General features: G+C 44.2%; 1 long non-coding RNA gene across 1 annotated transcript in view; it reads left to right on the plus strand.

Annotated features, from left to right (window-relative positions):
* Positions 1-11003, plus strand: part of LOC130361378 (uncharacterized) — an 81791-nt gene extending 70788 nt beyond the window's left edge. The window contains exon 3 of the long non-coding RNA XR_008890987.1: positions 10854-11003. This is a non-coding gene — a long non-coding RNA (uncharacterized LOC130361378). The remainder of the gene's footprint in view (positions 1-10853) is intronic.
* Positions 11004-11548: the final 545 nt, after the last annotated feature.

An 11548-nucleotide genomic window follows, 5' to 3' on the forward strand; every position in this document is an offset into this window, starting at 1 on the left:
AAGATCTGTTTAGAAAAAATGTCTAGGCTGCTCCCATACTGTAAGGGGGGTTGAAAGTGGATTTCACCTCTCCAGTGAAGAACTTTTTTTGAGGTTTTTCATATTTGTCTTCTTCTTTGTCAGCTGGGATATCTTCATCCATAAGACTGAGAAGAGTGACAGTTTCCCAATCAGTGTCGGGAGGAGTATTTTTGTGCAAAAAAGCCCAGGTTACCAATTTTAGTATGTTTAAATTATTTTCTTTTTTTACATAGATTTTGTCAGACGATTTGTTTTCCTTTTTTTTTTATTGAAGCGGAATAAATTAATTTTCTTTATGTTCTTGTATAAATCAATTTCAAAACCTATAGGATCAAATGCAGTAGGAATGCAAAAATTTAAACCTTTACTTAAAACTTGCAAAGTTGGGGGATCGAGTGGTTCATTCGTAAGATTAATGACAGTGAGCTCTTCTATTCCTGAGGATACCATTTGACTTGCTTGCGTTTTCTGCATTTTTTGGGATTTGCTGGCTCTCCCTCTTCTAATGCTTCTAATGCGTCTTCAAAAGGGTCTATAGTAGTTATATTCTTGTACATAGGAGCAGTATTAAAGTAGCTATATACGTAGTTATAGTAGTAGTTATATACGTAGTTGTAGATAAATTGACTAATCGCACTCCCCCTCTGTAGTTGCAATAATGAAGAAACTTTATTCCAAAGGTGTACATCTGGAAATGACAGGCATTAGATGCGGAGGAGTCCTCGAGTAAACAACTAGTTTAACACCTCGTGGTGCTTCTTCTGGTTAGTGGACAACACCGGGGAGGAGGAGGTGGGATTTGTATTCCCCGCGTTTGATGACGTAGCCTGCTAAGTGTCACGACTGGTAGTGGCTCCTCTGGACCAGAGAGGCGATGGCGCAGGCTGTACTGGAGGACCGGTTCTAAGCAGTTACTGGTCTTCACCAGAGCCCGCCACAAAACGGTATGGATTTGCTGCGGCGGTAACTACCAGGTAACGTAAGCGGGAGCCAGCCGGCACGCCAGCCGCGTCTCTGAAGCTGTGGAACTCGCACTCCCGGTCAGTGTGTCTGAACGAGAGACCCCGGGACTGAGGGCTGAGGCAGCGGGCGTTCCGGTCCGGAGGTGATGACTGGAGCGATCGCTGTGACAGTACCCCCCCCCTTAGGTCTCCCCCTCTTTTTGGCACCAAGAAAGTTGAGGATGAGACTGCGGTCCAAGATGTTATTCTCAGGCTCCCAAGACCTCTCCTCAGGACCGCAGCCCTCCCAGTCGACCAAAAAAAAATCTTTTCCCCCGAACGACCTTGTTAGCTAGGATTTCTTTGACCGAAAAAATATCTGAGGTACCAGTGACAGGGGTGGGAGAAAGAAGTTTAGGAGAGAAGCGATTAAAGAAAGCAGGTTTGAGAAGGGAGACATGGAAAGATTTATGAATTCTGAGGGAGGGAGGAAGATGGAGCTGGTAGGACACCGGATTAATGCGGCTCTTGACTCTGAAGGGACCCAAGTAACGAGGGCCCAGCTTGTAACTTGGTACCTTAAATCTGATGTATTTCGAGGAGAGCCACACCTTGTCACCGGGAGCTCTAAGAGTTTTATCGACCTGGAATTTCATACGGGCCGAGGCCTTGAGGAGGGCTGAGTGGGTTTCTCGCCAAATAGAAGAGTCCTGAAGGAGGTCCTCTACAGCTGGTACAGAAGAGGGGGCGGAGGTCCGAGGTAGAGGTGGCAGAGGATGACGACCATAAACCACAAAAAATGGAGACTTATTGGAGGCGGAAGATTGTTTGAAATTATAAGAGAACTCTGCCCAAGGGAGTAAGTCTGACCAATCATCTTGGCGGGAGGACACAAAATGGCGTAGATAATCTCCCAGAATCTGGTTCACCCGTTCTACTTGGCCATTGGACTGAGGGTGATACGAGGAAGAAAAGTCCAGCTTGACCCCGAGCTGACCACAGAGAGCCCTCCAAAATCTGGAAACGAACTGCACCCCATGGTCAGAGATGATGTGTCTGGGAAGACCGCGGAGGCAGAAGATGTGTAGAAAAAACTGTTTGGCCAACTGAGGTGCGGACGGGAGACCAGGCAGGGACACAAAGTGAGCCATCTTTGAAAATCGGTCCACCACGACCCAAATGACCGTCATACCATGGGAGGAGGGAAGATCAGTGATAAAGTCCATGGCGATGTGCGACAAAGGGGTCTCCAGGACAGGAAGGGGCAGAAGAAGACCCGCAGGTTTCTGACGAGGAGTCTTGTCACGGGCGCAGATCGCACAGGACTGGACGAATTCTGTGACGTCTCTCTCCAGCGAGGGCCACCAATATCTTTGGGAAATTAATTGAAGAGACTTCTTAACCCCAGGATGACCGGCAAAGAGGGAAGCGTGACCCCACTTGAGAACTTGTAACTGCTGACGAGGAGGAACATAGGTCTTATCGGGGGGAAGAAGCCGCAAGTCCACAGGTGCAACCGAGATGAGACATTCTGGCGGGATAATGTGTTGAGGAGTGGGTACTTCGCCCACCACATCTGAAGAGCGAGAAAGGGCATCTGCCCTGATGTTCTTGGTAGTGGGGTGGAAATGAGTCTGGAAATTGAAGCGGGCGAAGAAGATGGACCAACGGGCTTGGCGGGGATTTAGTCTCTGAGCTGACTGGAGGTAGGCTAGGTTCTTATGGTCCGAGAAAATGGTCACAGGGTGAGGAGCACCCTCGAGAAGATGTCTCCACTCCTCCAAGGCTAATTTAATTGCCAACAGTTCTCTGTCCCAATAGAACAAAAAATTCCAGAGTCTCTGTATGAAACACTCCAATGTCCATCCGTAGGGGCTGGGTACGGTATTGTACCGTAGCAGAGAGTCTCTCCCTGTTGACCGTAGAAATGAGGATCGGCTTGGGCAGACGGATTATAGGAATTTGATACTTGTCGACCAAGGAGGGGTGGATGAAGTTGCCGGCTGACCCGGAGTCCAAGAAGGCTGCAGCAGAGAAGAAGGACTTGGACGAAAGGAACAACTGCACGGATATAATGAGAAGTGGAGGGGAAGAATCCACATATAGTAATGCCTCTCCCACATTCACTAGGTGCGAGCGTTTCCCGAACATGGGGGACGAAGAGGACAGTCCTTAAGGAAGTGCTCGGTACTAGCACAGTACAAACACAGGTTCTCATCTCTACGACGGCTTCGTTCTTGCGGGGTCAGGCGAGACCGGTCCACCTGCATGGCCTCTACAGAGGAAGACCCAGAGACAGGTTGAGGTGGACGCTGGAATGCAGGAGCCAGACAAGGGAAGCGTTTAGGACGAGCTTTCCTTTGCAAGATGGAGTTCCTCTTGTCTCTCGGAGAAACGTTTATCGATCCTTGTGACCAGCCAGATGAGGTCACTCAGGGTAGTAGGCAGGTCACGTGCAGCAAGGACATCCTTAATGTCACAATTGAGTCCCTTCTTAAAAGTGGCACAAAGAGCTTCATTGTTCCAGTTCAGCTCGGAGGCAAGGGTGCAGAACTGGATGGCATAGTCACCCACGGTAGAACTTCCTTGGGACAAGTTTAGCAAAGCAGTCTCTGCGGAGGTAACCTGGGCAGGTTCCTCGAAAACATTACGAAACTCCTGACAAAAACTCTGGACAGATGCGGTGGCTGGATCCGCGCGGTCCCAAAGTGGTGTAGCCCAGGCCAGGGCCCTCCCAGAGAGCAGACTGAGGATGAAGGCTACCTTGGCTCGCTCAGACGGAAACTGGTCAGACAGTAGCTCGAGGTGAAGAGAGCACTGAGACAGGAACCCTCGGCACAACTTCGGATCTCTGTCGTATTTGTCTGGTAGGGACAAACAGATTCTGGATCCGGTGGCAACTGCAGGCGGAGGTGATGCAGTAGGTGCAGACGGAGGAGCTGGCTGTTGCTGAGAAGGCAGGAGCTGCTGCAACATAGTGGTCAACTGGGCCAGCTGTTGATCCTGCTGGGCCACAATGGTGGTGAGGTCCGCTAGACTTGGCAGGGGAACATCAGCGGGATCCATGGCCGGATCTTACTGTCATGAACCGGCAGGACTGGTAGTGGATCCTCTGGACCAGAGAGGCGATGGTGCGGGCTGTACTGGAGGACCGGTTCTAAGCAGTTACTGGTCTTCACCAGAGCCCACAGCAAAGCGGGATGGATTTGCTGCAGCGGTAAGTACCAGGTCGTGTCCCCCAGTAACAACTTGACCTCTCTGGCAGCTGATATAGCATGGTACACAGGTCAGGCGGCAAAGGTTCTCAGGCAAGTAGACGGTAGCAACTGGTACGGCAACTGGCAAGGCAAACTAACACAGTAGGGAATGTGGATGCTGGAGTGCATCGAGCCATGCGCCGAGGATCAGGTGAGCCGGGCGCGTGAGCGGGAACTAGTCGGCACATCAGCCGCGTCTCTGAAGCTGTGGAACCCGCGCTCCTGGTCAGTGCGTCTGACCGAGAGACGCCGGGTCCCCGGGACTCGCTGTGACACTAAGACTGACGGGACTGTGATAGATATAAGTAACAAAATACAAAAATTAGTGCAAAAATATAAATAACAATAACGGGAGAGCAATCATCTGGAACAGAGGGAAAAATTAAGATACTTCAGATAAGAAAACTGAAAAAGAGAAAAGAGATAGCATAAAACAGTTAGAAAAAGGATAAGTCAAGAATAAAAAATGGAAAAGGAATAAGAAAAGGAGGAATAAGTAGAGAGTAGTGTTATAAGAACACACTCAGATCTTGTCGGTCGTTTAGACCCAGTCCATTTATGCACTAATTTTTGTATTTAGCTACTTATATCTATCACAGTCCCATCAGTTTTAGCAGGCTAAGTCATCAAACGCGGGGATTACAAATCCCACCTCCTCCTCCCCCGCGTTGTCCTCTAACCAGAAGAAGCACCACCTGGTGTGAAACTAGTTGTTTACTCGAGGACTCCATTTTCAGATGTACACCTTTGGAATAAAGTTTCTTCATTATTGCAACTACAGAGAGTGAGTGTGAATTATTTTCTGCATCCTGGTACACAAATCTGCACCCCCTGGTATTGCATCAGTACTCACTACCTCCCCCTGAAATTTGTCCGAATTTATTATAATACACGCTGTCTTCCATTTCTATATTATTGAAGTTATATTCTTGTATATAGGGAGCAGTTTTATAGTAGTTATATTCTTGCACATAGGTATTAGGGTACGTTCACACGAGCGGATCACCAGCACGTATTACGCTGCGGATCTGCCGCTGAAGGACCGCTGTATGCTGCCTTTACAGGTGCCTGCTTGGAGCGGGCAATGCGCCGCTACAAGCAGACACACTGAAGCGTGTATTATAGTGGTTATAAGAGTGTAAAAAAAAATAAACATATGTGCTATCGACGCGTGCGTAAATGTCATAACTGTAAAAATATATCGTTAATTAAACCGCATGGTCAATGGCGTACGCGCAAAAAAAATCCAAAGTCCGAAATAGCGTATTTTTGGTCACTTTCTATATCATAAAAAATTTATAAAAAGCGATCAAAAAGTCCGATCAATGCAAAAATGGTACCGATAAAAACTTCAGAACACGGCGCAAAAAATTAGCCCTCATACCGGCCCATATGCAGAAAAATAAAACAGTTATAGGAGTCAGAAGATGACAATTTTTAAATGTATAAATTTTCCTGCATGTAGTTATGATTTGACAAAATCAAACCTATATAAGTAGGGTATAATTTTAATAGTATGGACCTACAGAATAAAGATAAGGTGTCATTTTTACCAAATCATGCACTGCGGAAGCCCCCAAAAGTTACAAAATGACATTTTTTCTTCAATTTTGTCACACAATGATTTTTTTTTTTCCGTTTTGTCGTGGATTTTTTGGTAAAATGACTAATGTCACTGCAAAGTAGAATTGGTGGCGCAAAAAATAAGCCATAATATGGAATTTTATGTGCAAAATTGAAAGCCTTATGATTTTTAGAAGGTGATGAGGAAAAAATGAAAACGCTGAGTCCTTAAGGGGTTAAACATAGGGTGAGATATTATAGTAGGTATATTCTTGAACAAAGGGTGTGATATTTTACAGTATTAGTTATACTCTTGTACATGGAAAACAGTATTATTTTTCACTAAAGGGGGTGAAAATGTAGTAGTTACATTTTTGTCCATAGGAGGCAGTATTATATCTTTTATTATATCTTCTACTTTATTTTCATCCATTTTGCATCCTATTATTCTTTACACTCCATTTTTCCATGGTTACTCAAACTGTAACCTTTTCAGTGTAACCAGGCATTTGGGGAATGTCATGTTAATCTATATAATCCTTTATTTTTGGCTTGTCCTGGGAGGTCACAATGATCAGCTTAATCGCAAAATAGTATACACAACAGCAGAATACAGTTTATCATCTTTTGGAAAACTTGCTAATATTTATATCATTTCCAAATGTATATGTAAACTTTCTCTACATAGGTTTGCGGATTTGTTGGGACCCCACCAATTCTGAGAATGAGAGAAGTGGTGCCTGTTCCTTGTGAACGGACAGCCACACATTTCAGACACTTTCCAAGACATTGGAGCCTGTCCACTGGACTGTATCCACACACATTATAATGGATGGAAAACTCATCCAAGAATTGGCATGGATCACTGTTCTTGGCATAAGTGGGGCTCAAAAATAATAATAAAAAAAATTAAATAAAAAAGAGGCTCCTTTTCTAATCTAATTTTTAAATGGGTTATCCAGGCAAAAACTTTTTTGAATATATCAACTGGCTCCGGAAAGTTAAACAGATTTGTAAATTACTTCTATTAAAAAATCTTAATCCTTCCAATAGTTATTAGCTTCTGAAGTTTTCTGTCTAACTGCTCAATGGATGATGTCACATCCCAAGAGCTGTGCATGATGGGAGAATATCCCCATAGGAACTGCACAGCTCCTGGGACGTGAGTCATCAGAAAGCAGTTAGGCTGGGTTCACACCACGTTTTCTTAAATACGGTTCCCGTATACGGTTGGGAGGAGGGGGGCGGTGCTTAATCGCGGCGCCCGCACTCAGCCGTATTCGGGAACCGTATTTAATGCAAGTCTATGAGCTGACCGGAGTGAACCGCAGCCTCCGGTCGGCTTCGTTTTCCGCCGTATGCGGTTTCCAGAGCGCAGGCAAAAATGTGGTCGACCACGTTTTTGCCTGCGGTCGGGAAACTGCATACGGCCGAAAACAAAGCCGACCGGAGGCTGCGGTTCACTCCGGTCAGCTATTAGACTTGCATTAAATACGGTTCCCGAATACGGCTGAGTGCGGGCGCCGCGATTAAGCACCGCCCCCCTCCTCCCAACCGTATACGGGAACCGTATTTAAGAAAACGTGGTGTGAACCCAGCCTTAGATAGAAAACAGCAACTCAACTTCAGAAGCTAATAACTATTGGAAGGATTAAGATTTTTTAATAGAAGTAATTTACAAATCTGTTTAACTTTCCGGAGCCAGTTGATATATAAAAAAAAGTTTTAGCCTGGAATACCCCTTTAAGACATATCTGGATGAAATACCATGAAGGCCTTTGGTAAACAGGGTTAAAACAATTTTGGTTGCATTTTGATGCCACTATAGATCTACTGTACAACCCAAACATCTAGAAAGTCCAAAATTGCCCACCTGACCATAACCTCTTTCTAGGGTCCAAATAAACAGCAACAAACACTTATGGCTGGGGGTTTATTGTCACAGTTATACAAAACCTCGATTTGTTACTAATTATATATATATATATATATATATATATATATACACACACACACACACACACACACACACACACACAATGAATATAAATATGTTATTAATTCTTTCTCCCAAGCCTGGAGCTTAAATTTTTTGTGTGGTTTGGGATAACAGTTCCCAACTAAGTCCAACAATATTATTTCCAGCCCACAATGGTTTCAACCTTTTTTACTTCAAGCAGCTATAATAAAGGAATCAGTGCCCAGGATGCCATTTCATGGCACCTTGAGGGGTGCAAATATGGGGGCACAAATGTTGAAAACTTGATCAAAACCCCTGTAGAATCAAGTAGCGAAGCATGAAATAAAAATCATTGGCTGGACCCATTGAAAACAATTCTAGACAAGGAATGAAGGCAGGTAGAGGTACGTGCATTGTTTGTAGTCAGGAATTTTTGTTGGGCAATCCTGGAATGAATAGACACGGGGCTTAAAGCAGGTTTAATCCTTTAGGGGATTTCCGACTGTCCAGATTAGGAGAACGTTTTTCTGAATGGAGCTTTAATAGAAATAGAAGTTATTTACCGTACACAGTTTTCAGATACATAATAAATAATGAAGTATTCTAGGGGAAAATCTAATAATCCATAAAGATCAGAAAATACATGGTAATACAAAAACACCGCATTCTGGGTTTCGACAACCACAGCAAAAGCTAATGATGAATGAAAAGAGCCAGGGGTGTGCCTCGTGTTTCCACCGCCTAAGGAGACAATTTACAGGGCGCCTTTCTATGAAGTAGAATAGGGACGGTTCTGTAATACATAAAGTAAAAGTCATAAACAACAATTTAATCAAAAGTCTCTAAAGCCATCCTTTTATATTAAAGGGTTACTCCCCAGAAAAATATTTTTTATTAAATCAATTGTTGCCAGAAAGTTGAACAGATTTGTAAATTATTTCTATTAAAAAATCTTAAGCCTTCCAGCACTAATCAGCTGCTGTATGTTCCACAGTATGTTCTTTTCTTTTTGAATCTGCATCTCCACCATTGAAAAAGGGGAGGTGGCTCCCCGAAACGCGTTTGGTCCAAGACTGCCTGTTGCACGAGAAGTCAGGACTAATTGGGACATTTTGCCACTGCAGTATTGGTTTTCCACTGCCCTCTCATCTTCTCCCTGCGCCGTCGGGGTAGAGAGGGATCTAATACTAAGGACCTCCAGCGCTGCCATACGCTACAGATTACTACTACCTTCTCAGAGGACCCGGCATTATTCAACAGTGCCGGACCTTTTCATCTCTCTCACACCTTAACTGTGCTGCCGGGGCAGAGAGGCACCGATCCGGAAGATCTACAAGCGCTGCCATGCGCATATGACTGTTTTTCGCCGGAGCCAGTAAGAGGCACTAAGTGCCTGACTTTCATCTATTACCCTCTTGTACTGTGTCCCTGTGCCGTCGGGGTATAGAGGATATATCTTCAGCGCTACTGCGCACATAAGTAATCTTAGTGGGCTCGGAATCGTGAGGCTCCAGTGCTACCAAAAACAGTTTATTGGACATACCAATCCATCTATCTGGAACCCATACCCCTCTTTTCCATCGGATTAGTCCAATTAAAACTGCTCTTCACGTGCACAGAAACACAGACCCCCTACCATTGTCCCATTCACTAAGTGCAAAATCATTTTACCGTCATGTTTTATATTTTAAATGTTATGTTACTAATATTTTTAGCGGGTAGTCTGCGGCAAGGGCCCTGCCTCAGACCTCACAGTACCATTTAATAAATGTAATCTTATTTATATCTATGTTTTAGACACTACTTTTCTTCTTATTTATATTCTGACTTATTCTAATTATCTTCCTAGCCTAGTAGGACTGCCACTTTTTCTTTTTTTTTTGTATGATGAATCTATTTTCTGTCTGACCACAGTGCTCTCTGCTGACATCTCTGTCCATTTTAGGAACTGTCCGGAGCAGGATATGTTTGCTATGGGGATTTGCTCCTACTCAGTTCCTGACATGGACAGAGGTGTCAGCAGAGAGCACTGTGGTCATACAGAAAAGAAATTCAAAAATAAAAGAACTTACTATGTATTATACAGCAGCTGATAAATACTGGAAGGATTAAGATTTTTAATTAGAAGTAATTAAGTAATTAATTAGCTGCAGTAAAGTTCTAAACTGCTGACACTGTTAGATAGCTGTTTCTACATGGAGACACATGGTACCTTTTATATATCTGTCTTTGCTTCCATAACATAGAAATGCTTTTATTCTCCTGTGCAAAGTGCCTAAGTGGCATTCCCAACCCTCAGAAGTGTTGCATGCTGGAACATTTAGCTACTCTGCACTTACTCCAACCGTAGCTCACTGAAAGGGTTAGTGTAAGCAGAGGGGTCCTTGTTCAGCTTTCTTCTCTGAGTTATCGATAATGCTTAATAAAACTGGAAACTCACAGTGCCGTGATCTGTCTCAGGTGGTATGATACATACAAATTGAACAGGGCTGGCGTCTAGCTTCAAGCAGGCTTTACTTAAACATAAAATACAGGACACTGAAGACACTTGAACTTGTCCCAGGAGGTACAATTACCTAGAGGTTACCTCTCTTTCCTTGCCTGAGCTACCTGTATGTTTGTCTAGCACAGTGTTTCCCAACCACTGAATCACTGATTACTCCTGCAGTGACAACACTTCAGAGGAAGCAGCAGGGACCAGGAGTCATCGGACTGGCAGCTGCATAGGATTGGGAAAGGTGTATTTTCTTTTTTATTTCTTCATTTTGCAAAAATGAAACATCAAGGAAGTGTAACAAAAATCTTATTTTATGTTTGCTAACTGTATAATCTATTAAAAAGGCACATTGTCCACAGCATTGCATATGGATGGTCTATGTACAGTTCCTATGGGTCTATATTAAATCTTATAATTTCCACTTCTTTAGTGATTTTCGGTGTCACCCTAGCAGTTCTTTCTATTGTGAGCATGTTGCTGGATCAGCTAATGATAATGGCATTAATCTTCTTAGGCTAAAAACAAAGTGCAAAACTTGAAGCATTTTCTGCCTTATGTGATAGCTTTGTTGTTTGGTTGTTATAGCAATGGCTTTATTAGTTTTTCCATTACAGGCACCATCCTGCTTGCCACATTAATGCAGATAAGGAAGAACGCTCACGATTTGAACATTACCAAACAGCTGCCAGACCTTTATCTATAAGATTGATATGTTACCTGTCCAAAAATTGGAACGCTTAAAACATAAAATAAATGTGTTCTTGATCCTGATGTTTTAGTAATCCAGCCCCTAATGCCCAGAGGTGGAATCCTGTTTATTCTCCATTGTTCAACCAAACTAGCGGTAAAAATCAGAGCTGCTGTACTGACCCAAGAAGAAGCTATGTAGAGCCCTGCACAGGACTGTTTTGTTAATCCTGCTTCTTCCTGTTCCTGCTAGATTTCTGACCATTGCCGCCCGCTTCCAGGGCTGCCATCAGTAGTATATAGTTATAGGCCCCTTTGTGCCCCCATAGTTAGTTATAGGCCCCCTTTTGTGCCCCCATAGGTAGCTATAGGCCCCCTGTACCCCATTAGTAATTATAGGCCCCATGTGCCTCCACAGACATACTGCCTCCAGCCATACACAGTATATGGCTGGAAGCATTGTGTCTGTGCTCCGACCACTGCTCCTCCTCCTGGTCTGGGGCCAATGGGTCAGAGCAATAGGCCCCTGGACTGGAGGAGCACTGATCGGAGCATTGAAGGCTGCCTGCTATGGTTACCTTCCTGGCCAGCCAGTCGGTCACCTGGCTGCTACTCCGCTCCA

The sequence above is a fragment of the Hyla sarda genome, chromosome 3 (assembly GCF_029499605.1).
Source record: "Hyla sarda isolate aHylSar1 chromosome 3, aHylSar1.hap1, whole genome shotgun sequence".
In the NCBI taxonomy this organism is placed as follows: domain Eukaryota; kingdom Metazoa; phylum Chordata; class Amphibia; order Anura; family Hylidae; genus Hyla; species Hyla sarda.